Here is a 25,346-nt window from a genome sequence, read left to right on the forward strand (position 1 = left end):
TTTTAGAATTAAGCTTTTATCCATTTTTCCTTTAATATTTGCTATATAAATTAAATGTATGGGAAACATAGCCTCTGTTCTAAAGCTATTTGTTATCAATTGAAACAATTTTGAAGACTAAATAAAATGCAAACATTATGGCAACTAAATAAATATTAAAATGGAAATTATTCCTTATTGGGAAGTAAATGAATGAAAACAAAGTTAATTTAATGATCTTATACAGACGGAATACAGTGACTGCTATAGCATAAGAAGATGAATATCATGATTTACAAATATACTGAATAACTTAGTACTAATTGTTCTAGAGAAGCAGGTCTCAAAAGAAGATATAACTGCTATCAAATTTTATAGGATTAGTTTATTTTCTTGCCCTACAAAGGTAACACTTGCATCACTTGTCTTCCCGTTGATCTTAGAGTTGTTTGAGTGGGCGACAGTAATGTCTCCACTTGTCCCTGTCGTGTGCTAGTGTAGCCCAGTGATATCTGCTTGCTCCAGGAACAGGAAGAGCCTCAAGCCATTTATTCAGGGTTTTAATGAAGAAGTCTGACCATCTTGTAGGTGGGCAGCCACTCGGTCTTTTGACATCCCGTGGTAACAGCTCTAGTCCAGCTCGTCTCTGAATTACATTACATGTCCGGCCCATTTGATATTTGATGTCTTGGCAAACGAGACAGCGTCCCTGATTCTTGACCGTCGACAGAGGTCGGAACTCCAGATCCCTTCTTTCACTTGAGTGAAACGTGATACTCCTAGCATAGCTCTTTCGATTTCTCTTTGGGATACCCAAATAGCGTTCTCATCCTGTTTGCATAAGGCCCAGGTCTCTGAGGTGTTAGTGCAGGAAGAATGGTGGAATCGAAAAGATGTGCCCAGAGCCGGAGATCCTTCGTCCTCTTAACCACTTCTTCAACTCTCTTGAAGGCGTTCCATGCTGCTCTCTTCCTCCTGCACAGTTCTGGTGCCAAGTCGTTCCTCATGTTGAGTTCTCTACCCAGGTACACAGAGCTGCTGCATTCGGAGATGTTCATTCCATTGAGAGCAAATGGAGCTTCAGGGACTAGTTCGTTTTTCATGAGCATCGTCTTGTTGAGGTGTTCAGCTGCAGCCTGACCTTTCCACACTTGAGGTCAAAGTCGGCCAGCATTTGTGCTGCTTGGCTAATGTTTGGCGTTACGAAAACGATGTCATCAGCGAAGCAGAGGTGGTGTAGTTGCCGACCATCTATCTTCACTCCCATTCCTTCCCATTCCAGTTATCGAATGACATTTTCGAGGGTGGCACTGAAAAGTTTCGGTGAAATGGTATCGCCCTGCCGAACCCCTCTCTTTACATCAATGATCACTTCCTTGTAGAATGGTGAGATCTGGTGGTGAATCTGTAATATAGCTCTCGGAGGATCTTGATGTATTGAGTTTGAATGCCCTGTTTGGCTAGGGCTTCGATGACCACTTCAGTTTCAACAGAATCAAAGGCCTTCTTTAAGTCGATGAACATTAGACAGAGCGGCATCTTGAACTCTCGCGAAACTTCAATGAGTTTGGTCACTGTGTGGTCGATTGTGCTGAATCCTTTTTGGAACCTGGCTTGCTCGCATGGTTGTCCTTCATCTAGTGTTCTGCCTATTCTATTCAGGATCACTCGAATGAACAACTTGTAGATGACAGACAGCAGGCAGATTGGGTGATAGTTGCCGATGTCGTGGATGTCTCCCTTCTTGTACAACAGAATGGTCTTGCTGGTTTTCCACTGGTATGGAACTTTGCATTCAGATAGGCAGTGTGTGAAGAGTCGAGCCAGTGTATTGATGAGTACTGGAGGCAGATTCTTCAGGTGTTTGGGTTTGACCTTGTCTGGACCGGGTACTTTTTGCGTCTTTACCTACGAAATGGCTTGTTGGATTTTGGAAGGGAGGACGTTGGGAATGTCATATCCATCCTGCGGAATTTGGTATATGGGCAGGTGGACATGACTGTCAAAGAGATCCGAGTAGAAGTCGTGAATAATCGTCTCCATTGCCTTTCTGGAAGATGTAATAGATCCATCAGGACGTCGTAGTCTTGTAGTTGGCGAAGGACAGGCGAGCGCTGCTAATACTTTTCCCAGCTTCTGCCGCATTGGCCAACACTGCTGCTCCTCTTTCTTTGAGGTCTTCCTTCTCTGCACGGCTTTGGGAGCTCGGATGTTAGATTGTGGTTGCCTGAGGGTCACGCCAAATCACGTTGATGAATGAGCTCGAGAGTTTCCAAAGACAGGCTTCTGTTTGTGGCTTTCTCACTCTCAGCATTCTTCGTGCAGTCATGGAGGTGCTGAACCAGTCAATCGTATTCCTTGTCAATGTTGTCAAGGACAGCATCTTCCCATGTTGCCACAATAGTGCCAAAGAGCTACCTACAAAGGTAGACTTTATTTATTTATTTATTTATTTATTTATTTATTTATTTATTTATTTATTTTCGTTTGGGTCACACCTGGTGATGCACAAGAGTTACTGCTGGCTCTGCACTCAGAAATTACTCCTGGTGGTTCTAGGGGAACCATATGGGATGCTGGGAATCGAACATGGGTGTGCTGCATGCAAGGCAAACGCCCTACCTGCTGTGCTATCATCACTCCAACCCTTCCAAAGGTAGACTTTAGAAGGATGAAAATTTCACTTGAATATAAAGAAAATTCAAACAATATTTTTTCATCAATGGAATGGAGAACTTTAAGACATAGTGATTTTTCCCATTATAATATGCATCCTACTGAGAATTTCTTCATTTGGGAAGGGATATGACTTTGGAAGTTCCTCAACTCTGGTACTTTATTTTATTTTGATTAAAAACTAACCCTGAGAATACTGGCAGGGTTATAGGCAAGAAAGTACTGCAGGCATAGAAGAGAGAATGAAAGAAGTGAGCTTAGTATTGGGAAAGTGATAGAAATATAAATTGGTAATAATTTGTTAAAAGTTTGTAACAGGTAAATCAGCAAAGAGAGTCAATGAGTTACAGTAAGTAGATTCAAACTTCAGGATAAAAATTAGGTCCTTGATCCAAAATGTAACCCAAAGTTGACCGATTAAAAGAGGGAAGGGGAACAAATTAGAAAGTTGATATGATGCCAGAGACACTGAGAATAGCAAAGTAGATGGGAAAAGGTTAGAACACAGGCTGAACTCTTGACCACACATATTTTTTGCATATTCATACCATTGATATGCATTGTGAAGGAAGAAAGGAAATGTGAGAAGCTGGGAGAAGTTAATAGGGATATATAAAGAGTTTGTGTGTGAGCAAGGGAGGAAATTTGCAAACAATTTCACAATCTGTGTGTGTGTGCGTGTGCATGCGTGCGTGCATGTGTGTGTGTGTGTGTGTGTGTGTGTGTGTTTTACAGGGTTACTTTTCTATCAAGTTAAAGGGACTTCTTTTCAGGAAAGTAAGTAAAATCTTACTTACTTTCTTAAAAATGTCTGTCTGAACTCCATCAAACATGGTGTGGTAATTATGAAAAATAAGTAGGAAGTGTCTTATAATGTTTTGCATGGCTACTTCATGGCCATGCGGTCCAGAAAGCAGCCTGGAGCATGGTGGCGGTTGGGTAGTGGAGGTTGGCTGCTGGGGCTGGCCAGGTCCCTTGGGGGCAGGGAGGGTTCTCACCCATCCCCCTCTGGGGCAACCTGAGTGAAAATAGCCTGGTGCAATGTGTAGGTATATAATTTTATATATAGGTATACAATTTTATTCTCTCTACCTACATATTCTTTTATTTAATTGGTGGAAGTTATACTTAAATGCAATTCCTTAAAAGTTAATAAGACAATTATGGAGTTGTTCACATTATTATGCTGTGTGCTATATAATGTGAATTTCAAATTTTTTAAAGTCCATAAAATTCTTATTTCCTTCAAGAAAGATTCTTTTGGTTAGCATTTTTAGCAAACATTATGTATTCATTATGTATTCAAACAACGAATGGTAAGCCCTTGACTCTCTCTCGCTGCCTGCCTTCAGTGGTCTTAGGCCACTTCTCCACCTGGGACAGCCAATGCCAAGGGCAGATGAAGGAGGAAACAAAGGCCAGGCAGGTTGGTATCAATTGCAGTTTATTCCAATCTTGTCTCCATTCTCCTCTGACTTTCCTTCTCTGAATCTCTTTTCCTTCTCTTGGATTCTCCTTGATCCTCCCTGATCCCCCGATTCTCCTTGATTCCTCTCCCCGAGACCCTGCTCCTACGTTCTTCTCCTCTATATTCTCCTCCTCTATATTTTTACCCTACATTCTTCTCCTCCATTCTTCTCCTCACATTCTTCTCCTCTTGTCCCCCTTTCTAGTCTCTCTGTGCCCGGACTCACCAACCTGGTCTCTCTAGTTTCTCTTACCCTCCAAACATTGGCAGTAGGAACCACACCCAGGTCCCACAGCAAAATCAACGTAAGAAAGCCCTTCCTGAGCTCCTGCAGCCAGGAGATCTGCTCAACGGCTAAATACTACTGAGAGTGTGTTTCTCCTTTCCTTAGTCCAATAGCCATTTAAACATTCATCTTAATTCTACTCCTAAATAATATTAGAATCTCCTAATCCCACGCCAGGCTTTCTCCACCGGGGCCCCTTGGAGGGGGGCAGGTTGGATTTACCTCCTCACCCCAAGCAGAGCCCCAGCAGCTGAAAGCCTCCTGAACCCAGCCACAGCCATGCTCAAGGCCACTCTCCACATGCTCAGATGAGCCTCACACATGAAAGAACCAGCAGAGGAACCCAGGCATGCGGGACCTGGGCCTGAGATCTCCAAGCCTGCTCAGATTGGAATTGGGCCTCCTCCACCCAGACCCCCCCGCCACTCTCCAATAGCTTGGCAGTCATACCCACAAACTGCCCCCAGGCCATGTAATCTCATTAATGGCCAAGAGCCAGAAAGTAAAAAAACAAAGCTCCTGGAAGACAGTGGCCACTTGGTGAGCATGCATGACCTCTTATAGTCTAGCCCACTGATGTGCCTAAAGAAGCACACATGTGTTTGGTTTTAACATACTTACTTTTACTCTCTGATATACATTCTTCATCCCTCTCAGAGAGCCTGCCTGCATGGAAGAGCCTGGCAAGCTCCCTGTGGCGTATTTGATATGCCAAATACAATAACATTAACAGGTCTCATTCCCCTGACCCTGAAAGACCTCTGAGTAAGAGGAGGCTGCTAAAATCTCAGGCCTGGGATGAATGGAGACGTTACCGGTGCCTGCTTGAGGAAATTGATGAACAACGGGATGACAAGTGATACAGTGAATAATATTAGTCATTTTGTATGAACATAGTAAGAGATACATTAATCTTGCAGGGTGACTTTCCTGAGGATACCTCACTATAGATCCCAGACGACAGTTTTCAGACCAGATTAGTCTTTGCTAACCCTAGCAGAGTCCTAATTCAGGTTTTACTTTCTGGATCATGAAAGAATGTGTCCATGACCATGCTCTTAACTTATAGTTAAGTATTATAGCGCTTTGGCCTGGCCCATTTCGATGCCAGGGTAACTCACAGCTTGCCCTGAGTCCATCCAGTCCCTTGTCAGGACCCTGCTTTTGGGGTGCTAGGAACTAAGGGCAACTGAGGTTTTAGTCAAGAGAACAGATTCCCAGGACTGAATATTCGGCATCAGTTAATTCCCAAGTTACAAAAGCATAGCGTTAAATATGTTCCTATGTCTATACAAAATAGATATTGCTCTGAAGTAACTATGCAAAGGACATAAAAAAGAGAAAAGCAATATTTACAAGTTAACAGAGTATGATTAAAAGATAAAAGTTATTGACCAGTTGGGGAAGCAGAGCACAAAGAAAGAAGTTACAGATAAACACAGAGGAATGGGAGAGCCTCAGAAGCACTGTGATGGCAGTAACCCAATGAACATAAGCTCCTTATGGCAAGGCAGAAAAGACAAACCAATGTTATCCTACAAATAGTAATAAAATACATTTATGAAAATATCATGATTGGGGAATACAATTTAATATGATGTTTTACATAGCAATATGGCTGGCATCTTTCTTACATTTGTGATTGAAAGCAGCTTCTAACTTTTCTTGCATTTTCTTGAATTTTTTTAACTTTTTATTTTTTTTTGTTAAAATTTTTTTAATTGAACCACCATGAGATAGACAATTGCAAAGGTGTTCATGATTGGGTTTCAGTCATACAGTGTTCCAAAACCCATCCTTCCACCAGTGTAAATTTCTCAGCACCAATGTCCTCAGTTTCCCTCCCACCCCCTTCACTCCTCCACCCAGCGTGTCTCTACTGTAGACACTTCTCCCTCCCTCTCTCACTCTCTCCCTCCCTCCCTCCCTCTCTCTCTCTCTCTCTCGCTCGCTCACTCGCTCACTTGCTCTCTTTCTCTCTATCTCACTCTGTCTCTCTGCCTTGTTTCTGTCTGTCTCTCTCTTTCTCTTTCTCTCTCTGTCTCTGTTTCTCTCTCTGTCTCTGTCTCTGTCTCTCCTTTTGGGCATTGAGGTGGCTTGCAATACAGATACTGAAAGGCTATCTATTTTTTATCACAGTTATCCAAGAAAGTGAAACTTCTGTTTGCTTTTATACCTCTATTTCCTTCTTTAAAACTCTGGGCTATCAGTTTTTTTTTTTAATTTCCTTTTATATTAAGACAAGACCTAGCTTGCTTGGTTGTTGTACAATTTGGAATCATAAAAGGGTGGAAACTTGGCTCCAACCCAATAAACCTTCATGGTAACACTCAGCTTCATTTTGTTGGTTTAATCTGATAACCAGAAAGAAAGGAACTTCTTAATGTGTCAATTTACTATCTAGTTTGGTTCACATGTCGAAAGCATTAAATTCTATCACCTATTGCTAGGCTAAATGTCATATCTCACAAAGACAAATCTTGTTCAACGGATGCATTTTTAAATGTATAAATCTACTTGAAAACCAATCTGATAACAAAGACATGTCTGGAGAAGGATGATTCAGTTGTATCAATGTACTTGTCACTCAGACCTCAACATGAAAAAAAAATAATGTCATGAAGCTGGGTGGGTGCTAAAGTATGCAAGGTCTTGATAATAGGAAAACATTAGCCACAAAATGAAAAGAAGAAACTTTTTTAAAGCTCCAGGCTAATAGTTGTCTAATACATTTTAAGACTTTATTTCATGAGTATAAAGTGGCAGTCATTTCTTTCTGAAAAATTAGAAAATCTTAAGGAAGTTTTAATTTTATTTAACTATTTGTGGAGTGATATTATGCTTGTTTCCTGACTCACTCTCAAATGGTATATTTGAAATTTGGAATGTATGTCTTTTTGCTAAAATATTATGGAGAATTTTTATATGCTGTGGGTCTAGGAAAGCTTTATTTGCATAAAATGTGTTGTGTTGCTACTATTTACCAGATTTTACTGTTTTAGATAAGAGTTTTTACTTATTTGTGACTAGTATGATTTTACTTGTAGAAACCTGGAGCCAACCCCAATAGCCAGTAACCAAGTATCAGGAGTAGAAGTAGCTATTCATCCTTTATTCTCTATTCCTTCCTTCCATTCTTCCTTGTCATTGCTTATTCTAGTAAAAAAGTTAACAATTTAATTACAGCATTTAATATTTTATTTTGGTTGGGATTTGTGTTTATGCTTACTGGTTTAGTAAAGTTAAAAATGTGAATATAAGATTTGAAAAACCTTATGCTATTTTTACTATTATATTAATAAAATAACATTTTATCATTCACATTCACATCTTTATGCATTTTAAGAAAATTTACATGCAAACTGAAATTTCTTTTTTTGTTGTTTTGAGTTTTTTTGGGGGTGGGGTTGCCCATCTAGCTATGCTTCTGGCTCTGTGCTTAGGAATTAGTCCTGGTGGGTTCAGGGGACCATATGGGGTTTTGAGATTGTACCTGGATCAGCCAAATGCAAGGCAAGCACCTTACCCACTGCACTATTGCTCTGACTAAAAATTAACTTTTAATTCACTAAAGATAACTTTTATATTCACATTTATTTTAAATGCGAACAAACACCAATGTTTAAATCATGGTACCTCAAATAAAATTCTAAAACAACATTTTTAAGAAGGGAAATTTAATAAAATTCAAACAAAATATGAAATGCAGTATATTCTACTTAAGTCCAGAGAACTGAGAACCATAATATTGATCTTTTATACTTGGATGATTTTAGTAAAGATAATGCACAGTGCTATCTGATTTCCTCTTTGCAGTTCAGAACCTCCTTGGAGTTCAGAACCTTCAGTACAGTACTACCATGTATAGTAAACTCTCAAATGTCAGTATTATCTCATTTTTCAAATTCTGACTGAATATGACTCAGTATATTGTTTCATTTAGGAAATGAGATCTTTGGGTTGTAGACTGGGCTTCCTAATATACAAACACTGCTACCTAATAGTTGAAATATTTGTGACAAAACCAGTAAGAGTCCATATTTGAGGAATAGGAAAAAACATCTTTATAATTTTCCCTTGAATAATTGAATACATTGTAAATGGTAACCCTTTCATAAGGTATTAGAGATACAAATATGAGAAAGTAAAAATCCATATAAAACCACAAGAAGATTGCAGTCCAGAGAAAACCATTCTGTCTTTGAGCCTGAACTGTTCTCTACTTGGACTCCTCTGCTCTACTTCTCTTTCTTAGGATTCCCACGTCATCACAGTTGCTTCACATCCTTTTTTTCCTCTTTCTCTCTCACTTGCCAGCAGCAGTGCTTGACTCCTGTCCCTTCTTTAGGTTAAATTTCCACCTTATTCACTCAGGAAGGTCTTTTCTAAGTCCATAAAGTTAGGTATTACATAAGCTCACAATTTACCCTATGCAAAAACACATCAATTCTATTACTTGTTTATTGTGTGTCTCTGTAAATTTGATGCAAAAAAATTCTGACAATTTTCCTCATACTAATCCTTGGTACATTTCCAGTTCCACAGTAAAAGCACAACAAATATTTTAAGGATAAATAAATGAGTAAGCAGCTATAGTTTGACATACATAAGAAAAATCCCATTTAACAAATAGGCAGAGTAATACAGAAAATATTTTTAAAAAATAATAAAAATACACGGATATTATGATTTCAGTATCATGATTCACTCCCTGTTGTTTAGAGTCCAAAAGGACTTTTAAATCTTTCTCACAGTATGTTCTACAACTCATTCTTTATTACTTTCTGGTTTCTGGGTTTAGGCTCATTTAAATTATCTTGGAAAGTGTGGCATGTTTTCACGTTTGTTTTACTAAGAGACATTATTTATGAAATACCCGTTATGTTTCTTATATACTTAATACTTTAAGTAAGAATGCTTGCTTTACATATTATAGAATATTGCATTAGACATTTCTCCCTTGACACTGTCATAAATTCAGTTGAGATCACTAATACTTAAAAATATTGGTAAAGTTTGTGTGTACATACTAATAAATTATTATCTTTAAACTCCAGAATTATCTTTTATACTTTTTTGTGATTCTGGGATGGAGACTTTGAATAACATTTTTTTTCTAACTCATTGTCATCTAATTCTCAGCTAGATTCAGTCAATAGAAAATGCCAGGGGTATTAGCAAGTATGGAACTAAAGAAAGGACTTGGTCCTCCTGGCTTCCTGTTCCAATGGTGTGATCTCAGTCAGGGTCACTCATCTGGCAGAGATGAATGGCTCCTATGCCTATGAGCCTCATTTTCTTGATTCCATATACCCATATACCCACCAGAGACCTGCATACTACACCAGATAGATATACCAATAAAGACCATGTCATATGATGAACGGTTGAACTTGGTATTAGAAAACCAAGACATTTTGTTACTGCTCAAGTCAAAAAGGAAGCTCAGAGGAATTAAGTAGCAGCAGAACCACAGTGCAGGGTGTCTAGCTCAGTGTGAGGCCCTCCTGCTCCTGGCAACAGCAATTGGAGCTGGAACTCTGATGTAAAGATGGAAATTTTGGCTGGCTGGGACAGAATATTTATCTTTTTAAAAAAATTTTTTAAAAATTTTATTGAATCACTGTGAGATAGTTAGAAGCTTTCATGTTTGGGTTACAATCTCACAATGATCAAACACCCATCCCTCAACCCGTGCACATTCCCCACCACCAATATCCCAGGTATACAACCCCTTTCCCACCCTCCCCCTGCCTCTAAGGCAGACAGTATTCCTCATACTCTCTCTCTACTTTTGGGCATTATGGCTTGCAACACAGACACTGAGAAGTTATCGTGTTTGGTCCATTGTCTACTTTCAGCATGCATCTCTCATCCCAACTGTTTCCTCTAGCCATCATTTTCTTAGTGTCTTTCTGGAAAACAATATGGACAGTCCTTCAAAAACTAGAAATTGAGCTTCCGTATGACCCCACAATACCACTTCTGGGAATATATCCCGAGGATGCAAAAGAGCACAGTAGAAATGACATCTGTACCTATATATTCATTGCAGCACTATTCACAATAGCCAAAATATGGAAACAACCCGAGTGCCCTAAAACAGATGACTGGCTAAAGAAACTTTGGTACATCTACACAATGGAATACTATGCAGCTGTTAGGAGAGATAAAGTCATGAAATTTGCTTATAAATGGATAAACATGGAGAGTATCATGCTAAGTAAAATGAGTCAGAAAGAGAAGGACAGACATAGAGGGACTACACTCATTTGTGGAGAATATTTATCTTTCTAGTGTCAGTTTAAGCATAGTTGTCCACTACAATGATTCAGAAATACGTAAACATATTTAGGAAGTCTGTAAGATGACTCAGGGATATCTGTTTTAATTTTTTATTACAATTCAGGTAATCTGGTTACCATAGCATAAAAGTTTATAGTATTGATGAACTAGGTTACCACACATCACCACCCCCTAAGTTCCCATGACCCTCCACCAATTGTTTTTATGTCACCCTGGGCTTGAAAGAACATTTTTGTTCATTATTACATTTATTTGTTAGTTTCATTGCTTCTGAGTTGTCCACCTACTTAGTTTCTTTGTTTTTGTTTGTTTTTCTTGGTTGTTTTTGTTTTTGTTTTTGGTTTGAGGGCCACACTCAGCAATGCTTAGGGGATACTTCTGGCTCTGCACTCAGGAATTATTCCTTGTTGGTATTCAGAGGGGCCATACAGAACATGGAACCTGGAATTGGCCATGTGCAAGGCAAGAGCCCTTCCTGCTGTCCATTGTTTCTGCAGCCATGTTTCTTTGTTTTGACTCAAAGAGAAGGAATAGATTTACTGGCCAAAGTGCCTAAGGGGAAAGACTGAAGAACAAAGCTCAGCATAGCATTGAATTCCTAGCCAAATAACTTGGATAAATTCTGATCCCAACTGATAGATGCCGTAAATAACCCCAAAAGAACTTTTCCAAAAGGATCTTTGTAAAATACAAAGTAGCAGGGACACCTCTAACTTCTACAAGGTTTCGCTATGATGAAGACTATGACAAATTAGAGAAAGTCAGTACACCCTCCACATCATTTCCAAGAACACATTCCCACATTCACAGCATGATTAAAGCAAAGTCACAGGTGATAGTACCGTGCGCAGAGTACTGCCACTGTAATGCTGAAAATGAGGAAACACAAATACCTGATCCAAAGGAAGCAAAATTAATACTTTTTTGGTTTTAATTCTGCACTTTAATTTTTATTTATTTTTTAACTTTAATTTTGGGTTTTAATTCTGCACTTTGAAATAAGTGCATAAATACTAGATTTTTCCCTATGTTACAAGTGAATTTTGAAGTAACATTTAGAGTTATTTTACTAATTTGTTTTATTTTGTTTTGGAACCACAGCCAGAGGTGTTCAGGGCTTACTCCTGGTTTTATGCTCAAGGATCATTCCTGGCAGGGAACCCAGTCTGGCCGTGTGTAAGGCAAGTGCCTAACCTACTCTTCTATACTACATCATTGGCCTCTACATTTATAGTTCTTACCAGGGTGCTTGTTCATTGACAGCTGCTTGCTTTCAGTCTATAGCACAAGCTCTTGCATGAGGTTCAGGAACTTTTGTTGTTTCTGATTGGTAACACATATCCCTGGTAAGAAATTTTGACTTCGTCCAATTAAATTGGAAATTCAGGGGCTGGAGAGATAGTACAGCAGCTAGGGCACTTGCACTCAGTGGACAGAGGTTCAATCACTGCACCTCCTGAAGCACCAGGTTCCTGGTCCTCCTGAACCGCCAGGAGTCATTCCAGAGTGCAGAGCCAGGGGCAACCCTGAGCATCAGCACATACGGCCCTAAACCAAAAACAAAATCAAAATTTGGAATTCAGTTTGAAACAGCTAGTTAAATTAGAATGGACTAATCATCTAAATACAGGAAAGAAAAGTTCCTAATATATTGAGGCTAATTTAATATTATACTTCTATTCATGGACTGGAACCATAGCACAGCGGGTTGGGCATTTGCCTTGCATGCAGCCAACCTGGGTTCTATTCCTCCGTCCCTCTCGGAAAGCCTGGAAAGCTACCAAGAGTATCCTGCCCATAAGGCAGAGCCTGGCAAGCTACCCGTGGCGTATTTGATATGCCAAAAACAGTAACAAGTCTCACAATGGAGACATTACTGGTGCCTGCTCGAGCAAATTGATGAACAATGGAAGGACAATGCTACAGTGCTACTTCTATTCATGGTTTTTCTTATTTTTCAGGAGTGGTCATTTCTCTGTTAAATATGTCAGATATGGAACTGCAAGTCAGAAGCTTCTGTGCATTAAACATGTGGTTTACTATAATAAGCAGTAAACTAAATACTGTGCTAAAAAAACCCCACCAAATTCTTACCATGAGATTCCTTAAAATTCACTGTCACTGTATCACTATCATTCTGTGATTCACATTCTCATCGATTTACTCGAGTGGGCACCAGTAATGTCTCCATTCGTCCTAGCCCTAAGATTTTAGCAACCTCTCTTTACTCATCCTTCCCAACAGTGCTGCATTGGAGGCACTTTCAGGGTCAGGGGAATGTTACTGTTTGTGGCATATTGACATTGTTACTGCTTCTGGCATATTGAATACATCACAGGGAGCTTGCCAGGCTCTGCCCTGTGGGCAGGATACTCTCGGTAGCCTGCCGGTTTCTCCGAGAGGGAGAACTAGACAATAAGAGGTCGATTGGCCCGCCTTCGTGCAGCTGTGTGCTTCCGGGAGCTTGGTTTTATACTCTCTGGATCTTCCTGTTGTTGGGATTACATGGCTGTGGGGGCAATTTGTGAGTGTGTCTGCCTAGCTACTGGAAAAAGGGTAGGTCTGGGTGGAGGAGGCCCAGTTCCGATCTGAGCAGGCTTGGAGATCTCAGCCCGGGGTCCTGCACACCTGGGTTCCTTTGCCGGTTCCTTCATGTGTAAGGCTCGTCTGAGCGTGTGGAGAGTTGTCTTGAGCATGGCTGTGGCTAGGTTCCGGAGGTCTTTGGCTGCCGGGGCTCTGCTCAGGGCAGGGAGAGAAACTCAACCCTTCCTCCTCAGAGGGACCCTGGTAAAGACAGCAAGGCGCGGGGGCAGGAGACTCTGCCCCCTTAAAATTATTCATCTTAAATTAGAGGAAGTTTATATAAATGCTTTTTTATAGGTAGCTTCTGTATAATTTTTAAATTCTGAAGAACATTAAATGTTGAATCATGCTTTCAGATATACACACAGATGTAAAAAGCAACAGAACATTAAAAAAAATTATTGAATATTGCCACTCCATAGTTACAGGGCATTTTTCAGTATTACTGTGAATTTTTCAAAGCGTTGATTTCACTATAACACTTTTTTATACTAACACTGATATATAAACAATATGTTCAAGGTTTTTGTCTACTCAAGTATTTATATTCTAAATCTGGCATGATTATTTCTATGAAGTGTTTTCTATGAAAATAAAGTGTTTATAAGCACTGACACATGATCGTAAGGAAGTCTGAGTACCATCAGGCAGTCATATTTTTAAATATAAAAAGAGGCCATACATTAAGTAGAGAATAGCATCATTGAGTTTCAATATGAAAACAATTTAAGGGATTTTCATACATTTTTGAAGATCCAGAAAGTATCTGGTCTATGATGGCAATTCTCTTTTTACACAATTAAAACTGCTTGAGACTTGAAAGTATGTCTCAGCGTACACAAGCACCCATTAATCTTTTAATTGAGATATCATAGTTTATAATACTATTGATGTTCTTGCTTTACAGTTGCAGAGCCACTACACCAGTTGCAGAAACCACCGGTTTCTTATAATTAGCTAAGTTTTATGGAAGCAGCACACAACCACAATGACAATTAAGTGCATAACCATTGATCTATATTTTTAATAAGTGTATTATTTAAGATAAAGAATAAGGTCAGAGAAATAATAGAGGAAGTAAGGCATTTGCCTTGAATCTAGCTGACCCTAGTTCTATCCCTAGCACCATGTACGGTTCCCAGAGCACTGCCAGGAGTGTACCCTGAGCACATAACTAGGAGTAGCCCTTAGGAACCACTGGGTGTGGACCAGTCCCACTCCACCCAATATATTTTTCACAGATGAACCACTTCTGCAGCAAGGTGACATGGTGCTTTCATAAGTGCTCTGAATTCTTAGGACTACTTGCCAGGCTATAATTCTCAAAGAAAACACCTTAATCAAATCAATTTGCTTACGAGTGAAGAAAATATGCAATAATAATACTTAATGTGTTCATGGCTCTATTGGTATATACATTCAACATATGTTATGTATAAACCAAGAACAATAGCCTAAGTAAATATTTTTCTTAAGTATTGTTAAAAAAATTTTAGTGCTGCTTAATTTGTAATCTGTTCAGAAAAAATGTGCCTAAGTAAATAGTTACTGAAAATCAATACAGTTCATCTATGATGTAATAGCCATGAGAACAACTTATTGAAGCACTTTTAATAATATTAGTCAAATACAGAAAATCATAATTACGTAAACAATGACAAAAATGAATGAATTAGTAAATGGATAGTAGTTTAAAATTCAATCTTGATTCTAGACAGTTGATTCTGTGTTTAAATTGACAATAAAATGACATTTTATAATAGCATAAATCATAAAAATGGAACATATGATCTATATTTAAAGCATGCTTTAAAGAAAATGTCAAAATTGATGAAAAATCTTCTAAAAGGTGAAAAGTCTGTAATTGTCAAAATAAATAGAAGTTTATCGCTATAATCTTAGAGGTAATTTTTACTAAATATATATAAATAGTTCATCAAGAAAGTCCTAAAAAAAGATTAAATACTGAAAATGGTAATTGTCTTTGGAGAAGGCATATTACAAATATTTTGTAACATTTGTTTCTGCTTTTGTTTTGGGGGGTCATTGTTTACTTAGTGGTGGTTAGGGTTTACTCCTGGCTCTGAGCTCGGGGATCACTCTTGGTGGTAAGGATTGACCCAGGTGTGTTGAGTGCAAGAGAAGCATTCTGCCTGCTGTACTATCCCTCCAGCTTTACAAATCATTTTAAAACTACATAACTATATACTTCTGATAAAAATTTGGAGAACTATCTCCCCTGCAAGATTAAAGTAAAATTAATGTAATATTAAATTAAATTGCCTTTGAATATAAGCTCCTAGATGAAATAATATAATTTCCCTTATATTAAAAGAAATGTTCTTGGGGCTGGAGCAATAGCACAGCGGGTTGGGCTTTTGCCTTGACTTGGTCGACCTGGGTTCAATTCTCAGCATCCCATATAGTTAGTCCCCGAGCACCTCCAGGAGTAATTCCTGAGTAAAGAGCCAGGAGTAACCCCTGTGTATCGCTGGGTGTGACCAAAAAAGCAAAAAAAAAAGTTCTTGGACCAGTCAATTTTTGAAATAATTCAGCAATGAAGTTTTTTTTTATTATTATTTTTTTTATTATTTTTTATTAATTTAAATGTTTTGAATACCATTTAAAAAAATCTTAATGGGCGTCCAATTATCAAAAAGTCTGTTTTACCTTTCCACGGATCTGGCAAGGATATGCTCAGAAAGGAACTACCTAGGATGGATTATTCTGATTTGATACACCCAGCACCCTTCTTAAAGGAGATATCCATGACTGCAGGTAAGTAGAATTGGTTCCACTGAGGACTCAAGGAACAAGCTGGACAATACCATGTACTCAGGCTGATTCTTTCTTAAAATCTTTCAAAGTGAAAGCCCACCACACTTTCTCACCAGTCTACTCTCATTTTCTTAGGTAACCTTAGTTCTGTTGTCAGTATTTTCTGGAATTGTTATGTTTTATTTTATTTGCGGGCCACACACAGCTGTGTTCAGGGTAACTCCTGGTTCTGCACTCAGAAATTACTCCATGTGGGGCTCAGAAGACCAAAAAGGATGCCAGAATTTGAACCTGGGTCGGCTGCATGCAAGGCAAGTACTCTACTCACTGCACATCTCTTCAACCCCCAGTAGATTATTTTATTTGCCCATTAAAATTTTTTCCTTATCCAACACACAAGGGTAAAACATCCAGTATTTGTCCTTTCTTTCTGACTTATTTTCTCATTGCCTCTCTAGTTCCCTTTCATTTAGCTATAGCACTGCAGCACTGCCATCCCGTTAATCATCGATTATTGGAGCAGGCACCAGTAGCATCTCCATTTGTCCCAGCCCTGAGATTTTATTTTATTTTTTTAAGTATATATATATATTTTATTAATTTATTTATTTTTAATTAGTGAATCACCATGAGGGTACAGTTACAGATTTAAACATTTTTGTGCTCATGTTTCCCCCATACAAAGTTTGAGAACCCATCCCTTCACCAGTGCCCACTCACCACCACGGTAAACCCAACATCCCTCCTACCCTCCCCAATCCCATCTCCCCCCACTTCACCCTGCCACTGTGGCAGGGCATTTCCTTTTGTTCTCTCTCTCTAAGTAGGTGTTGTGGTTAGCAATAGAGGTGTTGAGTGGCCACTGTGTTCAGTCTCTATTCTACATTCAGCCCGCATCACCCTCCCTCCGCATGGCCTCTGACTGCATTATACTTGGTGATCCCTTCTCTGAGTTGCCTTCTCCCCAGAATGTGAGGCCAGCTTCCAAGCCATGGAGTCAACCTCCTGGTACTTATTTCTACTATTCTTCTATTCTTGGGTGTTAGTCTCCTACTCTGTTATTCTATATTCCACAGATGAGTGCAATCTTCCTATGTCTTTCTCTTTCTGACTCATTTTACTTAGCATGATACTTTCCATGCCGATCCACTTATATGCAAAATTCATGACCTCTTTTTTTCTAACAGCTGCATAGTATTCCATTGTATAGATGTACCAAAGTTTCTTCAACCAGTCATCTGTTCTAGGGCACTCGGGTTTTTTCCAGATTCTGGCTATTGTAAACAGTGCTGCGATGAACATAGAAGTGCAGATGTCATTTCGACTATACTTTTTAGCTTCTCTGCCGGCCCTGAGATTTTAGCATGGTAAACTTTATGCAGCACGCCTGCTGGATGTCCTTGGGCACAATGGTGACGCACTTGGCGTGGATGGTGCAAAAGTTGGTATACTTGAAGAGCCCCACCAGGTTGGCTTCACACGACACCTGCAGCACAACGGCCCAGCTCTGGGAGCGCAGGTTGGTCTTGAAGTCTTGCGCGGTCTCCAGCACCAGCCTCTGGAACGGTAGCTGGCTGATAAGCAGCTTGGTGGACTTCTGGTAGCCGTGGATCCCGCACAGCGCCACGGTGGAGGGCCCTTAGCGGTGCGGCTTCTTCACGCCACCCGTGCCTGCCGCGCTCTTGCGGGCGGCCTTGGTGGCCAGCTGCTTGCGGGGCGCCTTCCCACCCCTTGACTTGCGCACCCGCCGTCTGCTTAGTATGAGCCCTCTCAGTCTTCTCAACTCAGCGGGAGACTCCTTCAGGGTTTCAGGGAAATGAGACCCATTTTTACTACTGTTGCTGGGATATTTAGTGCTTCACGGGTAGCTTGCCAGCTCTGTCTTCCTGCGGGCAGGATACCTTCAGTAGCTTGCCGGGCTCTCAAGGGGGCTGGGGATGGAGGCTTCTTTTGGGGCCATCTCTAATTATCCCTGCAGGTGTTCTCAGTCTGGGAATCATTTAGCTATACATGAGAAAAAAAATTTTTTTTCTTTTTGGGTCACATCTGGCTATGCACAGGGGTCACTCCTGGAATTACCCCTGGCAGTGCTCAGGGGACCATATGGGATGCTGGGAATCGAACCGGGTTGGTCACGTGCAAGGCAAATGCCCTACCTGCTGTGCTATCACTCCAGCCCCTACATGAGAAAATTTTATCTTTCATAGAGGGAAAGTTTTCTAATGCACTATATATATAAATATATATATTTATATATATACACACACATATATATTCTTTCCCTGAACTGCATGGTCCCCTGAATACCAACCTGGTAGTAGACCCCCAGCGTTGCCTATAGTATGACCCTCAAACCAAAACAAAACAAAAAAACCAAAACTGATTGTAGCTATACAAATACCATTGCAAGAAACATTGGATTAATATAACTTTGTATGTTTACAGTTTTATATTCTTTGAATAAGTATCCAGAAATGAAAATGTTGGATCATGTGGTAATTCTCTTTTAAACTTCTTGAGAAAGTTCCATACTGTTTCAAAAATTGTGACACCAACTTGCTTCCCAGCAACATTGTAAAAGAGTCCCTTTTCTCCATATACTTGCCAATACCTGTAATCAGTTATTTTTCTGTAAGTCATCCTCGTAGATACATGGTGGGATCTCATTATGGTTTTTATATCTATTTCATTAATAATCATTCATGAGTGATCGTATCTTTCCTATACATATTGGGCTTTTTTTTTCACTTCAAGATTGTCTTGCTATTAAGTTATATACCTTGAATTTTAAACCTCTATGTGATCTATAATGTGCAAACATGTTCTATTCAGCAAACTGTCCTTTTGTTCTGTTTACATTTTCTTTTTCTGTTTACATTTTCTTTGGTTGCACAACATTTTCAATTTGATGCATTCATAGCTGCTTATTGTTATCTTAATTTCCATTGCTATTGGGGTTGTACTGATAGAACATTTCACTTAATGATATCTTTTATTTATTTTGTAGATTTAGGTTTTACATTCTGGTCTTTACTATCTTTTGAATTTAGCTTTGGGTATAGAATGAGAGGGTAAACCAATTTTGTTCTTTTGCATGTGCCTAAAGGGACTATGAAGAGATTTTTTTCTTTTTTATTGTACGGTCTGAATTAAATGATAATGTTGTAAGTGGGGGTTATTTCTGGGATTCTAATTCTAATGTATTGATGTTTATATTTTTATTCTAATATATATAGTTTTAGTTACTGCTGCCATGTGATATAGTTTTGGTAGTCAAGTAACACAATGACTCAATCTTTTTCCACTCTGGGCTATTTTAGTAATTTGACATCTTTTATCATTTCCCATTGCCTTCATTTCTTGTTCTCTAAACCTAAAAATTAATAAAATTTTATTGGAATTATATACTCTCTATAAACTGGTTTTGGTAAAATAGACAATTTAACTATGTTAATTAACTCCATCCATATAAATGAACTGTTTGTCCATCTTTTAGCATCTTGTTCTCAAATATTCTAATTCTTTTATTTTTATTATATAGGTCTTTCACTCCTATATTAAATATATTTTACTTATTTAATTTTTGATATATTTATAAATGGGATTGCTTTCTTAATTTTTTCTTTCCCTTTGATTTTTACCATGCAATCAATTTCTGGATATTAGTTTGTGTCCTGCCACTGCACTATATTCATTTATTATGCCTAACAATTTTTAGTGGAGCCTATGATTTTCTATGAAAACTATATAATCTGCAAATGATTACAATTACACTTCTTTTCAAACCTGGTTCTTTTATTCATTATTACTCTATAATTGCTCTGGCCAAGAAATCAAATGCTAGATTAAATAAAGGGCAAGATTGCAAACATATTTTTGTTTCTAATGTTATTTACACTGGAGTTATAGTAATATGATATCTGTTATGTTTCTTTGATCCCATTTTGTTCATAAATTTTTATTCAAAATTGGTGTTGCATATTGTCAATTATTATCTCACTCCCTGGTGATAAGATATATGACTTTCACCTTTTTTCTTTAGTGACACAATTTATGATATTAATATTTTATGTATATTGGCTCATTCTTGCATGCCTGGACCAAAGCCCCATGGTTGTGATGCAAGATCCTTTTAGTGTATTGTTGAACTAAATTTGCTAACAACTTGCTAAGAATGTTTGTATCTATGCTTATAGAAATATTATTCTTGTTTTTGTTGTTTTTTTAATGGTTAAAATATATATTTAGAATTAGCCAGTAGGACTATATAGATGATCCCAGTTTTTGTTGGCAATATGAAAGGCATCATAGAAGCCAGGAAAACATATGCCTTCTTCTGTTTGCCAGGTTGACCTTAGCCACATCAAGGTCATGGAACTTCTCCACAACCTGTTTAATATGGTGCTTGCTGGCTTTGACCTTCATAGTAAGCAAAAGTGTGTTATCTTCTATATTTCTCATGGATGACTCAGTGGTCAAAGGGAACTTGATGGCAGAGTTAGTTAATATGTTCTGGAGGTACTCGTCAGGGGCTATTTGGGCTCTCTGTCCAGTTGCAGCTTTTTGGGTCTTCTGAAGGTGAGTGAAGTGTAGGATCTTGGTGTGTTTGTGTGTCCAAGCACACTATTTAGTCCTGCTTTCTTGGCCTTCAAAGCTTTAATATCTCTCATATGTGGAGCATAATAAAGCATAGTAAGGGAAGTAACAAAAGCCCAAAGGTATAGAAACAAAGGGTATCTGAACAGGTCCTCAGTGGGAAGCTTGCCACTGGAGGAGGAGAAGATAGGTCAGGAAGGGAGCACTATGACAATGGTGGCAGGAAGTGCTCAGTCTGGAGGAAGATGGGGTGCTGAAAGTAGATCCAAAGGCCCACCATAGAGGTAGCCTGGGGGAGGGGAAGGGAGTGGCTATAGGAAATTGAGGACATTTTGGAGGGAAGTGGACACTAATGAAGAGATTGGTGGTGGACAAATGTATCCCTGAAACTCAATCATGAACTTTGTAACTCACAGTGATGCAATAAAAATTACAACTTAAAAAAAAGAAAGCTTTGGCTTTGAGTTCAGCTTTGGAGGGGCATGGACTTGCTTCTTGGCTTTTTGTGCTATCTTCATGAAAAGGCTTGCTTTATTTCCTAACGTGAATGTCCTTGCCTGGTTTTGGTATCAAAATGTACTGGTTTAATAAAATGTATTTGAAAGTTTTTTGTTTTTTTTTTCTTTTTGGGTCACACCTGGCGATGCACAGGGGTTACTCCTGGCTCTGCACTCAGGAATTACCCCTGGCGGTGCTCAGGGGACCATATGGGATACTGGGATTCGAACCTGGGTTGGCCGCGTGCAAGGCAAACGCCCTACCCGCTGTGCTATCACTCCAGCCCCTGAAAGTTTTTTTTTTTAATTGAATCACCGTGAGAACAGTTACAAAGCTTTCAAGTTTAACTCTCAGTCATGCAATGATCAATCAGCCATCCCTTTACCATTCACCATCTTGGTGGTGCACATGTTCCACCACCAAAAACCCCAGTATACCCCCCTTCCACTTCTCCTCCATCTGTTTGGCAGATGATTTCCACTTTACTCTCTCTCTACTTTGATCACATTCAATATTTTGACAAAAGAACCACCATTATTATTTGAAATTTTCCCCAACAATCAGACCTGCTGAAAAGGCATCATTAGATAATTTGTTTCCTATTGCTGATTATGAAGAGCATATGATGATTTTGGATTTCTAATCTTTTAGTAATAAGTTTGGAGGGATTTTTGCCACAATCCGCTGGGTTCCGAGATTGGTTTGTGTGACTCTGGAATTATGGTCATTCAGGAGCTGGAGGAGCAGTTCGTGGGCGGCAACTCGGGGCCTCGTCGGGCCCTCATCAGGGTGGGGAGAGGGGCCGGTCCAGGGGCCAGTTCCACCCCCCATCTCATGAGGCCTCACATGTCTTATTGCTACAGTCTCATACCTGGCTGTTCAATAGGCTCTGAAAGATGACGGACACCATGCTGCCCCTGAGGGGGAAAAAGGCAGAAGGGACAAACACCCTGCCCCACCCAGGGTGGCACAGCGCCATAGTTTAATGCACAATCCAGATGTATTTCTGCCAAAAGCCGCTGGGTTCCGAGATTGGTTTATTTGTCTCTGGGATCATGGCCGTTCAGAAGCCAGAGGAACAGTTCATGGGCGACAACTCGGGGCCTTGTCAGGGTGGGCTATATTTGAAAGTATTTTATCTTCATAATTTTGAAGCAGTTTGACTCTTCATTTTTAAAAACTTTTTTAAAAAACCCAATGCCTAGTAATTTTTAATCTTTTATATTTTGATATCTCTTTTACTTTCTTCTGCTTTGATTTTTATTTCCTTCATTTTTATTTTGTTTTATTTTGTATTCATATCCTGGATCTTAAAGTCTTAAAAATAATCAAAGTAATCAGTTTCAGTGGTTCTGTTAAAAATATTTCATCAGCAGAAACTCAACACATATAACTTTTAGTTACTTTCAGATTCTGAGAACTCTTTAAAATCTTTAAATTTAAACAACATGGTAATAACGCAAACTATTTGGGATTTAGAGAGATAGTATACCAGTAAGGCGCTTGCTTTGCATATGTCACCTAGGTTTGATTCCAGCACCCCATAGGCCTGCAGAAGTGATCCCTGAGCATAGAGCAAGGAGTAAGCACAAAGCAAGCTGGATATGACCCAAAAGGGAAAAAAAGTCAAACTATTTTTACTTAACTATTGCTACATTTAAATAAAATAAGAAAATATGTTTAGAATCACATTATTTGAATATTACATAACATTACTATAGTTACTTTTTATTGTTGAATCTAAAGAAAATTAGTTTGAGAAGGAATAACTGATTTTTTTCAAATTTTTATCCACTATGACTAAGCTATGGGAAAAAATTAAAACAAAACAAAGAAGTTGTGCGTGCATAGCTGAAGGGAGCTGCTGGATTCTGGACACAAAAATGATATTGTACAAGAAATGTTGTTGAGGGGCTGGAGCAATAGCACAGCGGGTAGGGTGTTTGCCTTGCATGTGGCCAACCCAGGTTCGATTCCCAGGTCCCATATGGCACCCCGAGGACCACCAGTAGTAATTCCTGAGTGTATGAGTCAGGAAAAAACCCTGTGCATCGCCGGGTATGACCCCCCCAAAAAATGTTGTTGAGAAAGAGAAGGAAATGCACTTTAATACACTACTGGTAGGAATATAAATTGATGCAATCATTAGGGAAAATGGCATGAACAGGGGTCTGGTTATAGGATTTAAGCAGTTAGCGCAAATACCTACGATTTAAAAGTCTTCAAGTTCAATCCCTCTCATCACATGGTCATCCAAGCACAGCTGGATATGGCCCTGATGACTCTTGAGCAACATTAGGTCAACAAATTGCCAGTTGTAACCCTTATTTTCAAAACCCGTATTTACAAAAAAAAAAAGATATAAATGCCAAGGGATACAGCAATTTCCTCCAAGGCAGTCATCCACGGATATAAAACACTTTTGAAAGAATATGTGCACCCTATGTGATAGGCCGGCGGGTTGGGTGTTGACCTTGTATGCAGCCGACCTGGGTTCGATTCCGCCACCCCTCTCAGAGAGCCTATCAAGCTACCAAGAGTATCTTGCCCACACGGCAGAGCCTAGCAAGCTACCCATTTTGTATTCGATATGCCAAAAACAGTAACAAGTCTCACAATGGAGAAGTTACTGGTGCCTGCTTAAGCAAATCGATGAGCAACGGGATAACAGTGACAGTGACATGCTCACAGCAGTGTTCTCACAATAGTTTCAATATTGAATTAACACAATGCCTATCTTCACATGACTGGATAAAGAATCTATGGTTTCTACTTAATGGAGTACTACTCATTTCTTTTATAAAAAACAAACAAACCAACCACAACAATAAAGCCTCAAAAAGATGAAGTACTCCCCTTTAAAAAAGCATGGATAGATTTTGAGATTATTTTGCTAAATGAAATAAGTAAGGAAGAAAAATATATTTTAAAGATAACTTTACGTGTATATGGAATGCAAATAACCACAGCACATTAATGGCAAAACACAACAGAGTAAACTCTCAGGCTGTGAACACCAAGAAGAATGGGTAGAAGGAGTTTTGATGGTATGATGGCACTGGGACTCTGCTGGTGGGTGTACTGAGTTCAACACACACAATACTCTCAAAATTTTATTGCATGTAACCAGTGGTTATAAGCAATGAATTTAATTGTAAAATATTCTTTAAAATCCCAGCATTCTGTTGTGACATACTAAAGAGTCCAGGTCATAGAGTCATGTGCAGATGCTAATGCCAATGGGTGCATTTTGTTAAGCAATTTGATATCATTGCTCTTGAGATTTCTTAACCACACAATGAAGATGATATTTCCTTCTTAGAATTATTGCGACAACTTTGAATTACATGATGGATGAACTCTAGAATTTGACATACAATAAATATTCGGTACTTAAGTGTCCTTGTACCAAGACATACTTGGAGAATGTCTTTCAGCAGTGAATTAGAACCAAACTAGAAAATAGGGGCAATAACTCAAAATGCTAAAGTGCATATATTGCTGGATGGGGCCCCAGATTCAATCCTTACTATCAGATAGTCCCCTGAACATCAGTAGTGATCTTTGAGCAGGGAGCTGCCACTTTGAATTACAAGTATGGCCCCCAGAGAAAGCAAAACATGGCAAATGGAAACAAACAACAAAGAACCAGGCCAGAATATTTATGATGATCATGTAGAAAGATTGAGTTCTATGAATTTCTAATCACAGAATCAAGACTGAAAACTTCCTTATCTTTATCTTTTTATGAGGCTCAGTAAAGAACAGATAGGGCTTCTGAGTGCTTATACAAGTTTTGAATTGACACAGCTGGATCAAATGATGTTGTTGAGGATCACCCTCTGCACCCCATGTTCCAACTCATGACACCTAGTTATGTGTTCTATCTGTGTTCTATCATATGAGGTTTTTACCTTTATACTTAAGACTTGAGAAATCCAGTAATAAGTACTAAATTTTATATCAATGAGTGTCAACAAATAATACTTTCCTCCTGCCTCCTTTCCATGTCTCCTTCTTACTACTAATATAAAAAAATCTTCATTATGATTTTTTGTCACCACCATTAAAGAAAACCCTTTATTACATATTATAATTGTTTTATTTTTAGGCAAAATTTTAGGGTATTCCCCACACATTTACATTTAAAAAAATCTAAGTTTCATCACCTTATCA

General features: G+C 38.9%; 1 pseudogene; it reads right to left on the minus strand.

The window, feature by feature from the left end:
- Window positions 1-18,716, minus strand: part of LOC129404375 (histone H3.1-like) — a 30,120-nt pseudogene extending 11,404 nt beyond the window's left edge.
- Between the last annotated feature and the right edge of the window lie 6,630 nt (window positions 18,717-25,346).

The sequence above is a fragment of the Sorex araneus genome, chromosome 4, assembly GCF_027595985.1.
Source record: "Sorex araneus isolate mSorAra2 chromosome 4, mSorAra2.pri, whole genome shotgun sequence".
Lineage (NCBI taxonomy): Eukaryota > Metazoa > Chordata > Mammalia > Eulipotyphla > Soricidae > Sorex > Sorex araneus.